We start from the raw sequence: 19,081 nt of genomic DNA, 5'->3' as shown, positions 1-19,081 counted from the left end.
AGCTCTTGTTGTCCAAGAAATAATATTCTATTTAGAAAGATAAAACCAACATGAATATTTAGGGAGAAGTTAATTACTAGACTGCATCTCTTAATAATGTCATAAAAGGTGTATGGAGTAGCATATGGGTTCTTCGGGTTTCACGAGAGGAAATAAGAATCAAACTTATCATTAACCCAAGGTTGATTCTTTGAGGCCAATGTCATACTTGTTTCTATCCTCCAAACTTCTTTGCAAATTCTAACACCAACTACCCCTTCCACAACATTTTCTACTTCTCTGATGGACTACTTCATTACAATGGACACAGAATTACAGATCATGCTCACAATAACCCGGTTTATTCAGAAAGTTAGTGAGTTACAATTCCGGATCAGAAATGCTAAGGATACAGTTCTTTGGTCAGGACAGCCTCTTCTCAGCAGTGCCCACAGGAAAGCTTCTTTCTGGTCCTTGGCCTCTCAGCCACACAACTCGTTGATCTTTGCCCTACTCCAGAAAGTGTGCAAAGCCCCTGAAGTGTTGCAGAGAAATGCTCAGAGGGTATGGTATTCCACCTTAAGTCTCAGCCCAAAGGTGCTCAGCTTTAGTATTGTGGGTCAGCAAATCTAGTTTCCTTGATTAAGTGCCTGAAAGAATTCTATTCCAAAAGTGAGATTCCTACCTAAAGGCACTCAGTTTAATTTGCTCCATGGGCCAGGAAACCAGCTACTTGACTCTATCTCACGATCTTGGTTCTGCTGCCTCTACTGCCACAACTACTCCACCACCTCTCTGGAATTCCATATCTCTGTCTCCTGGATCTAGGAGGTTCAGTGTAGGATCTTATAGCCAAAGGGCATGCTTCATCCACTCCTGATTCTTCTTTCTTGATGGTCATGAGATCTCCAATTCCTGCTTCTTAGATGCCTCATTTTAACTGAGAGGAATGGCAAAATTAATCAAATCCCACTTACAGTTCCATACACTCCATTTGCATGGCACCAGTCATTTGGTGGGAGTTACAAAGACTATGGCTAGAAGAACCATAATTCATTTTATCATAGAAGGGCTGAGGTACTCATGGCAGATTTCCCAGAGGAGGTGTGATGTGAACTGCACCTGGAGACTTGATATTAAATAATAGAGGGAAGAGTTCAGTAGACTAGGCAAAGGACAACAACATTAAAAAAAAAGAATTTGAGGAAGGCAGAAGAGAAAGCACTGCAAAAGTAAATTGTCATCCAAGTTGTAGCAAAAAGAGGGGAGTGGTTGACTTTACAGTCTAGGAGTGGAGGTTCCTGAGACCATCAAGGGAGAAGAGTAGAGTACGGGACCCTACCGAGAGAAACAGTGATGCCAGAGATGGAGGCAGAGACAGTGACGTAGAGAGATGGAACACCTGGTGGCTCTAGACCCAGAGAGGGAGAGGGGCTGTGTGCTGATGACCAAGGGGCAGGCTTGCAGGGTATACCCTTTGTTTGTTTGATGATGCATGGAGGGGCTTGTCATCACGGCAATGAAATGATTTATGATAGGATGAATGTAAAGCTAATGTTCTCCCATGAAAACTATCACATAATTCCCCCCAAAAAAATTTTAAAAAAGAAAAAAGTAAGTTGTCATCAATACAAAGGATAGCTTTCTGAATTATTTAAGGTCATATACTTTGATTCATCTGTATGTCTGTAACACTCCACTGAAACATTGTTAAGAAGTAGAAACTATCCATGATTAGTGGATAAATGGATGAATGAATGAATGAAAAGAGGATTTTTCATCTAATTTTGACCAGACATTTTGTTTTTCCTTAAGGAGTTCTGGTGACACTGTAGTATATAAGATAAGCACTGGACTGCTAAACACAAAGTTAGTAGTTCAAATCCACCAACTGTTCCATGGAAGAATGATGAGCCTTTCTATTCTCTTAAAGATTTACACACTTGGAAACCCTAAATATGTAAGTTCCCTACATGTGAACTATATGGTTTAATATCAAATCCATGTCTTAGAGTCTAGAAGATAAAGTAAAATTTAATTTATTCTGCTTATCTTCCAGGTAACTCTGGGCAATTCACTTTAATATTCTAAGAGTGCTCCTTAGAAGTGAGAATGACAAGACTTTTTCTCTCATACTTTCGACATATTATCAGGAGAGACCAGGAGAAGACCACCATGCTTTAAAATAGAGGAGGGTAAGACAACAATGGATTCAAACATAAGGACAATTGTGAGGATGGTGCAGAACTGGGCAGTGTTTTACTCTGTATATAGGCTCTCTGTGAATCAGTATCAACTCAACAGCATCTAACAACAACAAGAATTCTTATTTTATTTAATTTTAAAAGCAGAAATATTATCACTCATCTTATAATCTTATGAAGAATGAATGGGAAAAAGTGATAAAGTACTTAGCGTAGTGTGTGAGATACTGCTATGTGCCATCCTTTGATTGTGACTGGATTTCATTCAGCTGATTCCATTGTAAGTCAGTTCTGACGTATGTCAAATAATAGTAATTCATTTTAATTGAATTTTCATTATTATTGATTTTTATTATCAGCATTTTAATAAATTTAATCTTTATTTGTCTTTGTGGTTTGGCATGATAATGATAACATCAGTATATTACTAGATGCAACATTTTATTACACACTTGCATGTACAAGTCTGTGTGCATATTACTAATGATACGACACACACACACATTCAACAGGATAGTTGTAAATATGATTCCAAATAATTCAAATATAACTTAAGTTAGGGACTACCTATGTTTGATATTAGACTTAAGCATACTAAGAAAGTCAACTCTGCAAGGGGAAATAATCGCAAATGAGTTGTAGAGCTAATTGTGCATTATTTTGAATTTCACAAGCCGTTGTTTATCTAACTGACATTAGATTTTGGTGGTTCTTACTGCGATACTAAAGAAGCCTGAATCAGAATTATCTCTATGCTCCCAAGACACCAATGGTTGTATTAGGATTTAGATCATTGTGTCTAAACTCATAGAAGTATGTAAAGGAACAGGTCATCTTAGCACCCTTTCTTGAATATTCTACTTCCTTCAATTTTCTAAACAAACTTGCAACACAGTGCTGTGTCCTGGGTATGTCTGTTTTATCATTGGGGTAATATGTAGTTACACAACTGTTTGAATCAGCCAATGCTGAAAAGTTTAGAAAATCTGGTTTGATGTAAAGTAAGAATGGTACAGATCTACTGACAAGCATATGGGCTATCAGAGTTCCTTAAGAGTATTATTTTTTGTTGCAGCTAATTGTGCATGAGTCTCCCTTCTTCACTGGTTTATAAGATCCTGCAAGCAGGGTCTTACATCTTATCTTTCTGAAATTAATCCACTGAAAAATCACTTTCAGAAGCAAAGCACACACATCCATCTTATCTAACTTCTTTTTCCCCTTCCTATCCTCTTTTGCTTCTTTCCCTATATTTCTCCCTCTTTCCCTCCCTCCTTCTCCTTCTTCCATTTTCTTCCAATATTTACTGATTTCATGCTTTGTGCCACACCACTCATTTGTTCTCAAATAATCTTTGTTGAATTGTTTAGATACATTAAACTGTTCTTTGTTATAAAACTAATGAATGCTTCTGAAGATAGAAATCTGCGCTGAGATTCTTTATGTACTCATATACTTGCTACTGACAATTCTGTGTGTAATTTTAGGTATTTGAGGCAACAGCAGGAATCCAATCATAGACTCTTGATGACTACATAAAGATATATATCTTCATGATGAGAAAGTTGAAGTGAAGAAGTGGATGAAAACAGAGATATATTTGAAGGTCATACAGATTAACATAACCACCTATCTCTCAGGGAAGAGAAGAACTAAGGAAGAGACAAAGGAAATGCATCACCTCTGAAAGGTAAGAAAATCACCTCCATTCTCCTTACCCACATCATCTTCTTTCAAAATACACACTTCAGCTTTGGGGCAGAGATTTTTTGTCATAAATTTGTATGGACATCAGATAATCATTAGTGGATAACTTAAAATTATACAAAATGGGAGAAATAAATTCTACTTCTTTAGAGTGCAATTTTTACCAGCACTTTTAGAGGTGTTTCTGTGGCTTAAAATGTGTACTGAGAAAGAAGTCCTGTGAAAGGGTGGTATTTGTGAGATAGGTCTTCCCTACAATCCACTCTTTTATTCCATTAACCCTTGCACAAACAAGCTGGATATGAGCCTTTCATCTTAAACATTTGGTTTTCTCATCTGTGTCTTATTAATCTTTTGCTGACCACTCAGCTCATATTAAGGAGCCCTGGTAGCATAGTGCCTTATGAATTGTGTTGCTAACTGCAAGATCAGCAGTTCAAATCTACCAGTTGCTCCATGGGAGAAAGATGTGACTTTATATTCTCATAAACATTTACAGCCTCAGAAACTGACTCAATGACACACATTCATTACAGACCATACTGTGAGTCTCAGGTGGACATGATTAATTCGATTGCAGCAGCAGCTCAATTAAGGCTGAAGCGATATATCTGTAAAGTCCATGTATTTTGTTTATCCCACTGTGTGAACTTAATTCATGTGTGATCTAATGGTCTTATGAGTTTCTGTTATTACTTGCTGTCAAGTCAATTCCAACCCATGGTGATATCATGTGATAGAGTAGTGGGGTTTGTGTGTTTTGGAGTTGGTTGTGACTACTAGCAATGTTGTATGACTGTTAAGTCTTTACAGAGCAGATACCTTCATCTTTCTCCCACAGAGTAGCTGGTAGATTAGAACAGCTGACCTTGTGGTAAGGAGCCCAATTTGTAAACCATTATGCTACCAGGACTCCTTATTTGATTGAGTAAACTACAGCATAGGATTGTCTTGATTGATTGGAGACTGCCAGTTCTTTCTTCTGAGGAGTCACTGGGTAGGTTTGAACTACCAATATTTTGTTTAGTAGCTGAGTGCTTACCCATTGCACTGCCAGTACTCCTTACAATGATGAGAGAAAGCTGCAAATCTACATCTGAACATATTGTTATCCTGACTTTCTTAACCAAAATTCTTTAACTCTTATTAGCAAAATAAGAGGTGTAAGAATAACTTTCTGAAGCCATTCAAATTCTTCCCACTGACAGAAACACAGGAGGCTAACACAGATGGTCAGAATATAGAAAGTTGCTGAATGAGCTAGAGATTTGGTCTTCTTGTTGTTGCATAATTGAGTTGACTGATTTCTGAGTTTGCCAAATTAGCCATGTGAATGCATGGATCCTCATTCTTCCAGTGTGAAGTTTTTTTCTCTTTAAAATATGGTTATTTTTAAAAATATGCTTCTTTTCTTCATCTATCACTAGATTATGTTCAGCACTGTGATGTGATGCTAGGACAACACTGGTACTGTCCTTCTGGTAAATGTTGTTGTTAATTGTCAGGTTGTTTCTAACTTATGGGAACCTATGTACAACAGAACAAAACATTGTCCGGTTTGCTCTACTTCAAAGTCTTTGATATCCTATGAATGCTGTGGTCCAAAAGGGAAATGAAATGCGCCTACCAAAGCAGGTAAAAGTTCCTATCTAAAAAGGACTTTGCTCTCAACTTACTTTAACACAATCTGGTAGAGTGATGGTTCTCATTCACATGTAACTTTTAGCAGTTGTGGCAAAAGAATTGAAGAATAATATTTTTTGATGGGGGAATTCAACAAGAATCATAGAGCACAGTACAAAATAAGAATCTCTTTAGCTTAGGGAAGGAGCTCATTGCTTTCTCTTTACACAAAGCTGAAATGCTAATCTAGCAAAGAAAATACCCATGGAGCTACTAGGGATAGAAAACACAATTTAAGCTGCTTTCAAAATCAAAGTGATTGGTTTATATAATTGGGTATTCATGATAGAACTAGTTCAGATACGGTTGGATACAAAAATACATTTAAGACACAGGCTGCCCCCATCTCTTTGCTCTGTGCTAAACCCATCTTCTACTCCCAAAAGCTGAAATTAAAGACTATATATTGGCAATGTGAGACACTTACCCCTGAACAAGTCACTGTGCCCAAGAGAATGTTATGCTTCTTTGTCTCAACTATGCACTTACGCTATTCATCTGATTTAGGGTCATGCTTTACTTTTATTTTCAGGATCTTTTTTTAAACTTCTAGTATCTCTAATAGCTACTTCTTCAAATATGTTTTTCTCAGATGAATACAAAATCATTTCATTCCTTTGATGATATGATTAATAAAATATTTAACTTTCTGCTGTTTTTTGTATTTAGTTTCCTAAAGTATTAGTTTTTCTGTTCTGAATTTGGTACCATAAGAAAATATATGTTGATATATCCTAAAAGTAATTATGGGATAATAAGTCCTTCCAAAGTATATCATAAAGCAAAAATACAAACAACATAAGAATTTGTTCCAAAGTATATCATAAAGCAACAATATAATCAACAATTAAAAAATAGTCTGTGCTGGAACAATTGAATATCTATATGGAAAATAAGAAGAAGAAGGAGAAGAAAAAGAAGATGCTATAGTAGTAGCAGCAACAGTAGCAGCAGCAGCTAGGCACAGACCTTACACCTAATAAAATAATTAACTGAAAATCTACAATGGTGATGGCGGTGGTGGTGGTATAATGTGGAATCGGTGCTGACTCATAGCAACCCTGTACAGGGTTTCAGAGGCTGTAAATCTTTATGGGAGCAGAAAGCCTCATCTTTCTCCCACAGAACAGCTGGTAGTTTCAAACTGCTGACCTTGAGGTTAGTAGCCTGACTTGTAACCATCATGCTACCAGAGCTCCTTAAAAAAATAATAAAAGCACCATAGACCTAAATATAAATTGCAACATGAACTATTTATCTATACTAGTATGGGGAAGCAAGGTTAAAGAAGAAAGAGAGAATGAAAATTAGGTGGAGCTAGTGTTGAGGATGGAGTCCTGCTGTGGGATACACACTCAACCTCAAGATCTGTTAGAACAGCAAACACAGTGGTTCTAACTCACCAGTCATTCCTCAGAAACCTCATACAAAGTTGTTATGGTTCAGAACTGACTTGATGGCACTTGACAACAGCAACAACAGTGCTGACTATCCACCAATCATCTGTCAGTTTGTCATTCTGTGGTGCCTTGAGTTTTGCTGTGATGCTGGAAACTATGACACGAATATTTTAAATGCCAGCAGAGTCACCCATGGTGAACAGGTTTCAGTTGCACTTCTGGATTAAAAAAGACTAAGAAGAAGGAGAGGTGATAGTCTAAGGATTAGCCACTGAAAACCTTATGAATAGCAGTGGAATATTGTCAAATATAGTGCTGGAAGATGAGGCCTTCAAGTTGACCATGATGATAAGACTGGAGTAAAGCTTTGAGTACATTCATTTACTTATATACACAACTCAAAATGAAGACAAACAGTGCAGATATCCATTAATAATTGGAACATGGAGTATATGAAGTATGATACTAGGATAATTGAAAGTTGTAGCAAATGAGATGGAACCCACGAGATAAGTAACCCAGGCATTAATGAGCTGAGATGGACTTATATTGGTATTTTGAATCAGACAAACATCTGACCTACTATGCCAGGAATGACAGATTAAAGAGGAATGCCATCAAATTCACCAACATAAAGAATATTTCAAGATATTTCTTGAAGTACAATGCTGCTTGTGACAGGATAATATCCATATGCTTACATTCTAAGACCAGAGTCCTAGTGTGGATAAAGCACTAGACCACAAGGTCAGCAGTTCAAACCGATCAGCCATTCCTCAGAAATACTACATGGAGTTGCTATGAGTTGGAAATGACTTGGGGGCACTTAAAAATAGCAACAACAACAATGAGGACCACTTAATAGTACTGTTATTCAAATTTAAGCACCAGCCACTAAAACCAGTGATGAAGAAATTAAGAATGTTACCAACTTCATCAGTCTGCAATTGATGAATTATGCAATCAACACATATTCATAATTGCTGGTGATTGGGATGTGAAAGTTGGATACAAAGAAGAAGGATCAGTCATTGGAAAATATGGCCTTGTTGAAAGAAAAGATGTAGGAAATAACATGATAAAATTTTGCAAGGCCAATTACTTATCCATTGCAAATAACTTAAAACAAACAAACAAACAAAAAAACATACAGCAACAAACTCACGGACCTTACCAGATAGAATACAGTGGCATCAAATTGACTGCATCTGAGAAAAGAAAGGGTAGAAATGCTCAATTTCATGAGCCAAAACAAGGCCAAGAGTAGACTGAGGAACAGACCATCAATTGCTCATATGCAAATACAAGCTAAAGGTGAAGAAAACTAAAATAAGTCCACAAGAGCCAAAATATGGCCTTGAACATATGCCACCTGAATTTAGAGACGATTTAAAGAGCAGATTTGAAGCATTTGATGCTAATTACCCAAAACCAGAAGAGCTATGGTAGGACATCAAGGACATTATACAAGAAGATAGTAAAGGTTCATTAAAAAGATAAATAATAATTTTTAAAATACCATAAGAAACTCTGAAATTTGCACTCCATTAGAGACTGCTAAAGTGAATGGAAGAAATGAAGAAGTAGAAGAGCTGAACAGAAATTTTCAAAGGGCAACACAAGAAGACAAAGTAAAATATTATAATGCAATGTACAAAGACCTGGAGTTAGAAAACAAAAAGGGAAGAACATACTCAGAATTTCTCAAGCTGAAAGAACTAAAGGAAAAAAAAAAAAAACAAAAAAAAACCCCAAGCCTTGACTTGTAATACTGAAGGGTTCCTGGCACTGTAGGATTAGCACTAGATTGTTAACCTCAAAGTTGGAAGTTCAAACACACCAGCTGCTCATCAGAAACCATATACAAGATCGTTATGAACAGAATTAAGTTGACAGCCCTTAACAGCAACAACAACAAAATATTTAATGATGAAGAAAGCATCAAAAGAAGATGGAAGGTATACAAAGTATAACTGTATTGAATAGAAATGGCTGACATCCAACTATTCCAAGAGGTATCATATGGTCACAAACCAATGGTACTGAAGGAAGAAGTACAAGCTGCACTAAAAACATAGATTAAAAGCAAAACTCCAGGAATTGACAGAATACAAATCGAAATCTGTTAACAAACAGATGCAGTGTGTTGTATCTATGCCTAGATATTTGAAAAACATTCACTTGGCCAAAAGATTGGTGATGGAGGTGGTGGTGTGCCATGGAGTAGGTTCTGACTCATAGCAACTCTGTATAGGGTTTTCAAGGCTGTAAATCTTTACGGAGCAGAAAGCCTCATCTTTATCCAATGGGAACCACTGGCAGTTTCACACTGATGACCGTGAGATTAGCAACCTTACTCATAATTAATACAATGCCAGAACACCTGCCAAATGATTGTACAATCCAAATGAGGTGACCCAATAGTATGTGGAAATCATTGAAAAATATCATTAATAAAACATGCAAGAACTGTTTTTCTGAAGATAATTAAAGAATGGCTATAACAGTTCATCGACAAAGAACTGGCAGAAATTCAAGCCAGATTTAAAAGATGAGGAAGTAGGAATATTACTGCTAACGTCAAATGGATCTTGACTAAAAGCAGAGAATATGAGAAGGTGTTTATTTTTGCCATATTGATTATGGATATACTTTTAAGTATGTAGATGAGGACAACATAAGGATAAGATTGTGAAGAATGGTGATTCCAGAACACTTAATTGTGCTCATGAGGAACCGGTGCATAGACCCAGAGTCAGTTATTAGAATATAATGAGATGCTGATCAGCTTACATTAGGAAAGGTATGCCAAGGTTGTATTCTTTCACCATACTTATTCAATCTGTTTACAGAACAAATAATCCAAGAAGTTGTATTTATGAAGAGGGCATGGCATCAGGATTGGAGAAAGACTTATTAATAGCCTGTGATATGTAGGTGTTACAATCTTACTTGCTGGAAGTGAAGAGGACTTGAAATACTTAGGGATGGAGATCAAGACAACAGTTTTCAGTATGGGTTGGACCTCAATGTAATGGAAACAAATATCTTCACTACTGGAGCAATAAATAAAACCATGATAAATATTGGAGATATTGAAGTTATAAAAATTTTAATTTATCTTGGATCTACTAGCAATATTCTTGTAAGCAGCAGTCAAAAAATCAAATAACATATTGCATTAGGCAAATCTGCTGTACAAGCCTTCCAAGTGTTGAAAAGCAAAGACGTCAGGTTTAGTACTAAGGTTAGCCTGATCCAAGCCATGATATTTTCAATAGCCTCATATGCATGTAAAAATTAGACAGTTAATAAGTAAGACCATAAAAAAGTGATGCCTTTGGGTTACAGTGTTGGAGAAGAATATTGAAAATACCATGGATTGCCAGAATAACAAACATCTGTGTTGGAAAAAGTACAGGCAGAATATTCCTTAAAAGCCAGAATGACCAGATTTTATTTTTCATAATTTAGACATATTATTAGGTGGGACCAGTCCCTGTAGAAGGACATCATGCTTGGTAAATGGATGGTCAGCTAAAAAGAAGAAGAACCCCAACAAGACAGATTGGCATGGTAACAGCAGCAATGGGCTGAAGTGTAGCAACAATTGTGAGGATGGTGTAGAACTGGTCACTGATTCATTCTACTGTCCATACAGTTGCCAGGAGTCAGAACCAACTTGATGGCATTTAACAACAATGACAACAAACAGAAGAAAATAAGGAAAAGTTGAGGGGTTAGGCGAGAGTACTGGTATATGTGGCACTTCGTGAAACCAACAACAATGAAGACACCTACAAAATAAAGAGGTAAAAGTAGTTATAGAAGTTCTAAATGACAGGAAGTGAAGTAGATCTCAAGATAAAACATGCTGTTTTAAATTGGAGAAGAAAATAATATATTAACAGGTTAATCTCAAAGAAACAATAAAACTTTACATCAAATCAAGAAAAAGGAAAACAATAAAGATTTGCTAAAAACTATAGCAATGAAGACATTTACAAGAAAATGCACAAAATTGAATCAGCACAGAAAAATATCTAGAACAAAGGAACTATAAGCCCCACAAAAAAGCATACAGCAAAATGACTGCAATCAATTCTTACCTATCAATAATTATACTAAACATCAATGGATTAAATGCACCAGTCAAGAAAGAGAAAGAGTAACCAAATGGATAAGAATACAGGATCCCTCAATATGCTGTCTACGAGAGACACACACAAAGAGATGTTGCACACAATGAAAAAAAAATAGATTAAATTTTAAAGGGTGAAAAAGATATATCAAGCTAATGGCAACTCAAAGCAAGCAGGAATGACAATATTAACTTCAAATGAAATAGACTTTAAGGCAAAAAAACAGCAAGTGACAAAGAAGGCATTATCTCATGATTAAAAGGTCAATGAACAAAAGGATATAAATATAATAAATATCTATGCTCCCAATGAAAAAGCCTCAAAATACATAAATCAGACTCTAATAGAATTGAAAAAAGAAATAGACAAGTAGGTGATTTTAACACACCACTTTTGATAAAGGACAGGGCAAATTGAGAGAAACTCAAAAAGACACAGAAGAACTTAACAACACAATCAACCAACTGGACATCATAGTTTTATACAGAACACTCAACCCCAAAACAGCACAATAGACATTCTTTTCCAGTGCACATGGAACATTCCAGAACAGACTATATTTTAGGCCACAAAGCAAGCCTCAATAAATTTTAAAAGATCACGATACTAAAAAGTCCCCTACCAGAACATTCTGAGGTGGTACATTCCCACTTGAAAAAACATGCAGAACACCCTGGAGTAGCTAAAGGAACAGAAGATACTTCTTGAAAGAAAGACCAGCAGGAAAAATAAAAAATGAAAATCACAGTCTGATTGACTACTACAAGAACAAGTACATTGTTCACCAGGGAGCCACCAAGGCAAGCAATCAAGTCCCTTAAGGACAAACCCCCTCTCCAAGACTGAAACTCAAATGAAAAAATGAGCAGGTATGTAAATTTGTTAGCGACCACTTTGGTATACTGGTGAGTGGAAGTAGGGGAAAGGCAACAATGAAAATATGGGTTGAGTTTGACCACATTTCATAGACTCCTGTCGACCTGAAGATGAGCAGGAGAAGAGGAAGGTTTGGCTGGTCCACAGTGTGGGAAACCTGAGGACTCTTAAGCCAATGGACAAGGACCTAGCCACAGAGTGCTGGAGCTGAAAGTGAAGTGTCCAGCTGATATAAAGTGAGGGGAAACACACAAGAATCCTCAAATTTGCAGATAGTACCCATTTGATGGCTTAGCTTTGTCTCTCATACTTTGGACATATTGTCTGGAGGGAACAGTCGCTGGAGAAGGATGTCATGCTGGGTAAGGTGGAGGGTCAGAGAAAGAGAGGAAGACCCCTAACGAGATGGATTGGCCAGGTGGCATCATTGATGGACTCAAGTGTGACAGCGGTAGTGAGGTTTGCCCAGGATTGGACATTGTTTCGTTCTGCTGTGCATGGGGTCGCTATGAGTAGGGTCTGACTCGATGGCACCTGACAACAACAACAACAACACCCATTTGACCTACTTCAATGTCATGATGATCAGAACTTGACTAGAGGAAGATAAAACAAATTTGATAAAGGAAATAAGCGTAAATTGCTACAATTTGATGAATTTGACCTATACTTATAGATGTAGTAGCTGAAAATACCAACTGAAAGGGAAGGATACTTCACATCAAGAATCAAACCTGTCCCTCTGTACACAGAGTTGATAGGGATGTGCAACTTAGACATTGACTATCTAAAATGAGGGGGAGGAGGTGTATAAAGGCATGAAGTGGCTGGCTTACAAGTTTTCAAGAGGGAATTTTGTTTCAAATTGTGTGGGGAAAGGTAGAATCCCCACTGAATAGTGTTCATCTTGTCTTGAAGGGTCTGGTGAAAGGAGATGGGGATAAGATTCTTATGATTCAATTGTAATACTTATGACTAATTGTGATTGTCACAACATTCATTCCTGATTGAAAAATCTCTCAACAGACACTGAGAGTAAACAAATAAAAAAGAAATGCATAATATGCAGAGATATTACTGTATTTAACATACAAAATGATCCAACAAGTTCATTTTAAAAAGGCAAACAACCTCAGAACAAAATGGACCAAGAAAATGAATAGGTAACTCATAGAAGGCATAGAAATAGTCAATGAACATGTTCTTAAATCATTATTGATCTGCAAACTCCAAATTCTAACAACTATCCACTATTTTTCATCTCACAAATGAGAATATATTATTATTATCAGCCTTTATTGAGTGCATACTATAGGGTAACTCTTTTCTACAAGATTTATTATTTTTATTATTATTTTATCTCTTATAATTCTCAAATTATGGCCTCATCTCTATTTTGATTTTACAGAAAGTATTATGAATTTGCCCACATAACAATAGATACAATTTAAATTAAAATCAGGCACTCTGAACCAATAACCAATCCATTATTTTATCTACCATTTTCTGATGCTTCCTTGGTATAATTCTCTATGCTAATAATCGCTCCTTTATCAAGAATAGACACTCCACAAGTAGGATGAGGATTAAAAATATTAGTCTTATTACTATGGTTATTAAAATTGCTATGTCAATACTGTTTTCTCTGAGGGAACTGACTGCAAGAATTTTAAGACTAACTTAAAGACAATTCTATTATATTTTTATGGTTTTAAAAACTAGTCAATGGGGATGAGATTGGTGGCTGTACAGGGATTTGTCTTATCCTTACTTCTGTGGGACCTCTCTTTGCATGTTGTTAAATTTTGTCAAGTTGGTTCTTACTCACAACAACTCAGAGTAAGGCTTCTAAGGAGCTGTTGGTGGGTTTGAATCACTGACCTTGTGGGTAGCAGTCCAGAACTTATCCTAGAGTGCCACATACTAATTCTAGGAAGCTATCAAATATGCATCAGGGCTAGACATATGGAAGACTAATATGCATGCTTAAACTATAATTTAATTCTTATATAACATTTCATTATTTCCCTTTTCAAATGATGCATTCTCACCATTTTCCTAAATTTGCTTATCAGTGCTTATGACCACACATTAATCTTTTTAAATAACCAAACTATTGTTAAGTGCCATTGAGTCAGTTTTGACCTACAACAACCTGTATAAGGTATCCAAAGAGCAGTTGGTGGGATTGAACTGCTGGCCTTGGGATTAGAAGTTTAGGGCTTATTCTATAGAACTACACTAGGACTCCAGCCAGACTATGTTGTTGTTTTTATGTTCTATTAAGTAGGTTCGACTCATAGTGACCCTGTTTAGAGTGTCCAAGGAGCAACTGGTAAGTTTGAAAGACTGATCTTGTGGTTCAAACACATATTGCGGACCAGTGTTTTATCCCATAGCACCACACCAGGATTCTATCCAAACTATGTTGTTGTTGTTGTTAAGTGCTGTGTATTTGGTTCCAACTCAAAGTGACCCTGTATAGGGTTTCCAAGGCTATAAATCATTACGGGAGCAAAAAGCCTCATTTTTCTAGTGCTGAAGAGCTGGTCATTTCTAAATGCTGACCTTGAGGTTAGCAGTCTGACTTGTAACTACTATGCTACCAGAGCTCTAAAATGTGCCATTTTTTAACACAAACACAGAGTAAATATTGATAAATTATTTTGAGAAAAGTGAAATTCAATTATGAAGGCCCCATAGAGTCTAATTTGGACAGAGATAATGGTTTATTTTTAATTGCTTTAGTGAAGGCAACTACTGTGGAAAAAAATAAGTTTTAGAATTGTATTATAAACACAGTTCTATCCTGTTCTGCATTTGGAAAGGTCTGTACCATCAGTTAGAGATATGAGCATCAGAAATTCAAAATCCATCATTCATTATGTTAATAATATCTATTAGCTTGTTGTTGTTGTTAAGTGCCGTTGAGTCGGTTCCAACCCATAGCAACCCTGTACAGGGTTTCCGAGGGTGTAAATCTTTATGGAAGTAAAAAGCCTCATCTTTCTCCCGCGGAGCAGCTGGTAGTTTCGAACCGCTGACCTTAAGGTTCGCAGCCCGATTCGTAATCACTTCGCTACCAGAGCTCCTTATCTATTAGCTTAAATGTTTTTGTTTTTCGAGAAGAGCTAGGTACCTAGTGCAGAGTAGATAAAGAAAACAAAGTTTTGAAAGAGTCCAACAGAGGATGCCCTTGTTTACTGATCTCAGTAGTCAACAGAGCATGCATTTCCCAAGTTCATGTCACATCACACATAACTCTTTCCAAATTTGCTGTAAAATTCAACATACCTTATTAGAAACAAAGAGGATATTGGGCACAGGAAGTGATTCTAAATGGCATTTGTAGGAAGCAAACTATCAAGGAAGATGTCTCAAAAACACTGAACAGTCCATCATCTGTTGAGTTTTATTGCCTGGGGATATGTGGATACTAAAATATTTAGTTACACAATACAAACATATTCCTCTTAAGTGTTCTCTTAGGAGAAATTACTGAGAGGTGGCAATTTCTAGTCTATGACAAGGCCTTCACCTATTCACTGTTTTCCTGAAAATAGCTGGTCTGGAACTAAAACATAATAGTTTATAACAGATGTAGACTATTACTTCCACAAGAAAAAGAGAGCAAAAGATCACTAAAATAATTGCTAAATAAATAACATTTAGCCTAACAAAGAAACTGTACCCAAAGAAATAAAAAAATTTTGAAGCAATGTATCACCTATTATTCAAAAGAATTTATGAGGTTAATACACAAGGGTAAGTAAAATCAAAGTATTTTTAACAGAAATCTTTATTTAAAAAACAAAACATCAAATTATAAAGCAATTAGTTGCAGAATGAGTGGGCTAAGTTAGAATCCCCATTGAATTGTTTCTTTCTTTCCCAGCTTAATCTGGTAAAAGGGAATGGGGCATGATGGTACAGGATTTTACGACTCAATTGTGAAAAAATTTTAGGAGGACTAATTGTGATCATCACAACTGTAATTGTAAAAGACCAGGACCATCAAGAAGGGAGACCATGAGTGAAATTTCTACCTAGAAAATCCATGACAACAGAGACAATGGCTGTGTGCCTACAGGCAGACTTGATGGCAAAATGTACGTTTTGAACATTTAAATGAATATATATTTGTTGTTTGGTAAGTGTACATCACATATTTTTACTGTGTTCATTTGTAAAATATAAAATGTACATGGGAGGAAGTAGGATAAATACTGTTTCGGGGAGGGGGTTGTAATCACTGAGATGAAACAAGGTGTATAGTTTGCTAAAAGAAGAGCTGAAGATTTTGTCTGTAAACTTTCACAATGAAAAACAAACAAACAAACAAACATGTAAAGCTATTGTTTCCCAACCTATTCTCTATCACAGTCTGGTAGTGGTGATGGTGTGTTGTGGAGTCGATTCCAACTCGTAGCAAGACTGCATAGTGTTTCCAAGGCTGTAAATCTTTACGGGAGCAGAAAGTCTTGTCTTTCTCCCACGGAATGGTTGATAGTTTCCAACTTCTAATCTTGAGGTTAACAGCCCAACCTGTAACCACTATTATACCATAGCTCCTTCAAGGTCTACATACTTCTAAAGGAAGTGTTTACATCTCTTTAACTCTTCAAGATCTGTTTTGAAGTACAATGAAGTCTGTGAGAGAATAATAGACATACACCTAAAAGGATGGCCAATTAACACCACTATTATTCAAATTTACATAACAACCACTAAAGCTAATGATGATTAAAGCAAAGAATTCTACCAACTTCTTCAGTCTAAAATTGATCAAGTATGCAATCAAGATGTATTGCTAATTACTGATGATAGGACTACAAAGGTAGGAAACAATCAGTAGTTGGAAATATGGCCATGGTAATAGAAATGTTGTTGGAGATCACATGATAAAATTCTGCAAGAAAATGACTTATGCATTGCAAAAACTGCTTTTAATCAACATAAAAGATAACTATACACCTGGATCTCACCAGATGGAATACATGGAAATCAAATTGATTACATTTGTGGGAATAAATGGTAGAAAATCTAAATACCATGAACAAAAAAAGGCCAGGGGCAGGCTGTGGAACAGACAATCAATTGCTCCATTGACAGTTCAAGCTGAAGGTGAAGAAAAGTTAAAAAGCCCACGAGAACCAAAATATGACTTTGAGCATATCTCACTTGAGTCTAGAGACAATCTCAAGAAATACATTTGATGCTTTTGACACTAATGAATAAAGACCAGAAGATTTAAGGAATGACATCGAAACATCATTCAGGAAAAAAAGAAAAGGTCATGAAGAAGATAAAAAATAGACCAAATTGGATTCAGAAAAGACTCTGAAACTTGCTCTCCAGTGTAGAGATTCCAGGACAAGTCATAGAAATGAGGAGGTAAAAGAGCTGAAGAAAAAAATACAAAGGACAGCTCCAGAAGACAAAGTCAAGTATCATAATGAGATATGCAAACACCTAGAATTAGAAAACCAAAGGGAAGACACTATAAGCATTTATCAATTTGAAAGAACTGAAGAAAGTGTCCAGTCTCATACTGTAATATTGAAGGATTCTATAGGCAAAATAGTGAATGTTGCAGCAAGCATCACAAGAAGATGGAAGTTTGCAGAGTCACTGTACCAAAAAGAAATGGTCACTATTCAACCATTTCAAGAGGTAGCATATGAACAAGAGCCAATGGTGCTGAAAGAAAAAGCCCAGGGTACCCTGAAGGCATTGGCAAAAAACAAGGCTCTGGGAATTGATGGCACTCTAGGATAAGCACTAGACTGTAGTGTCGGTTTGAACCTCAAAGTCAGTGTGTCTAACTCACCAGTCACTCCTCAGGAATCCTATGCAGAGTAGCTAAGAGTTGGTACCAATTCAAAGGCACTTAACAACAACAATGCAGCATTGGAGGCATTCACTCATCTCTACCAAGAAATTTGGAAGACAACGACATGACCAACAAATTGGATGAGATCCATATTTGTGCCCAGAGAAAAAGAGGAAGTCCCTTAACCAGATAGACTAACACAGCAGTATCAGCAATGAGCTCAAGCATAAGAACTACTGTGAGGATGGTTTAGGACCTGCAATGTTTTGTTCTATTATGAACGATGTCACTATAAGTCCGAACTGACTCAACTCCAACTAGCAATAACAACAACACTTCCCCAAAGAATTCTGTGCACTCTCTAGTTACACTATGCCAAACACAAGTTTTGTCATACTTGAAGGATTCAAATTATACTCCTTTTAAATGTTCTTTGAATCTTGGAAACCAATGGAAGGCTGTAGGGGTAAGACAGGAGTTTAGAGTGAATGGGGTAAGGTTTCCCAATGAAATTCACATAAAACAGCCCTGGCTATCCTCCAAGAATGAGCATTTACATTGTCTTGATGGAAAAAATTCTACTGAGCAAATTCCTTGGCATTTTTGTCACCAATGTACTTTCTATTTTCATAACATTTATTTATAATAATCCCTAATTATCGTCCTGTGTCCTTGAAAACAAATCTATTGATAGTTCCCCTTCAGTGAGGATATGGAAAAATCACTAACTGCATAATGTCGCTGCTGCTAAGTGCCATGAGTCAGTCCTGATTCAAATCAACCCTGTATAGGACTTCCAAGGAGATAGCTGGTGTGTTTGAACTATTGGCCTTGCTGTTAGCACTCAAGTGCTTATACTAAAGTGCTGAAATAATTGCAGTGAAAAAAATGAATTATACCTTTTGGATCCCACCAAAATTACAAAAAAAGAAAAAGTAATCTCCATAAGCTTCTTAACTAACCTATCTGCCTTGATTTTAGTTAGCTACTAAAAAATAATATATTAGTAAGATAACTTATCTATTGCCATTTGCTGATTACAGAAATATGCTTAAAACATTTTGTTTGGAAACCAAAAGGCAGCTATGCATGTATGAAGGAACCTTAGTAGTAATACTTTTTTTTTTATAGCTCCAGTTAAAACAGCATTTATTCAGTAGTGAATGAAAAAAACTCATAATCCAGATGAAATTTAAAATTTTTAATAAAAATATTATGGTACATTAAAATTATACAGTGAATTCTTAAAATATATAG

The 19,081-nt window shown here is 36.3% G+C and overlaps 1 pseudogene; it reads right to left on the bottom strand.

Moving 5' to 3' along the window:
* LOC102815894 overlaps positions 1-19,081 on the bottom strand; it is a 72,446-nt pseudogene that overhangs the window by 52,164 nt on the left and 1,201 nt on the right.

The sequence above is a fragment of the Chrysochloris asiatica genome, unplaced genomic scaffold (genome assembly GCF_000296735.1).
Source record: "Chrysochloris asiatica unplaced genomic scaffold, ChrAsi1.0 scaffold00016, whole genome shotgun sequence".
Classification (NCBI taxonomy): domain Eukaryota; kingdom Metazoa; phylum Chordata; class Mammalia; order Afrosoricida; family Chrysochloridae; genus Chrysochloris; species Chrysochloris asiatica.
The sequence above is the reverse complement of the archived record's forward strand: the minus strand, read 5'-3'. Positions and strand labels throughout refer to the sequence as shown.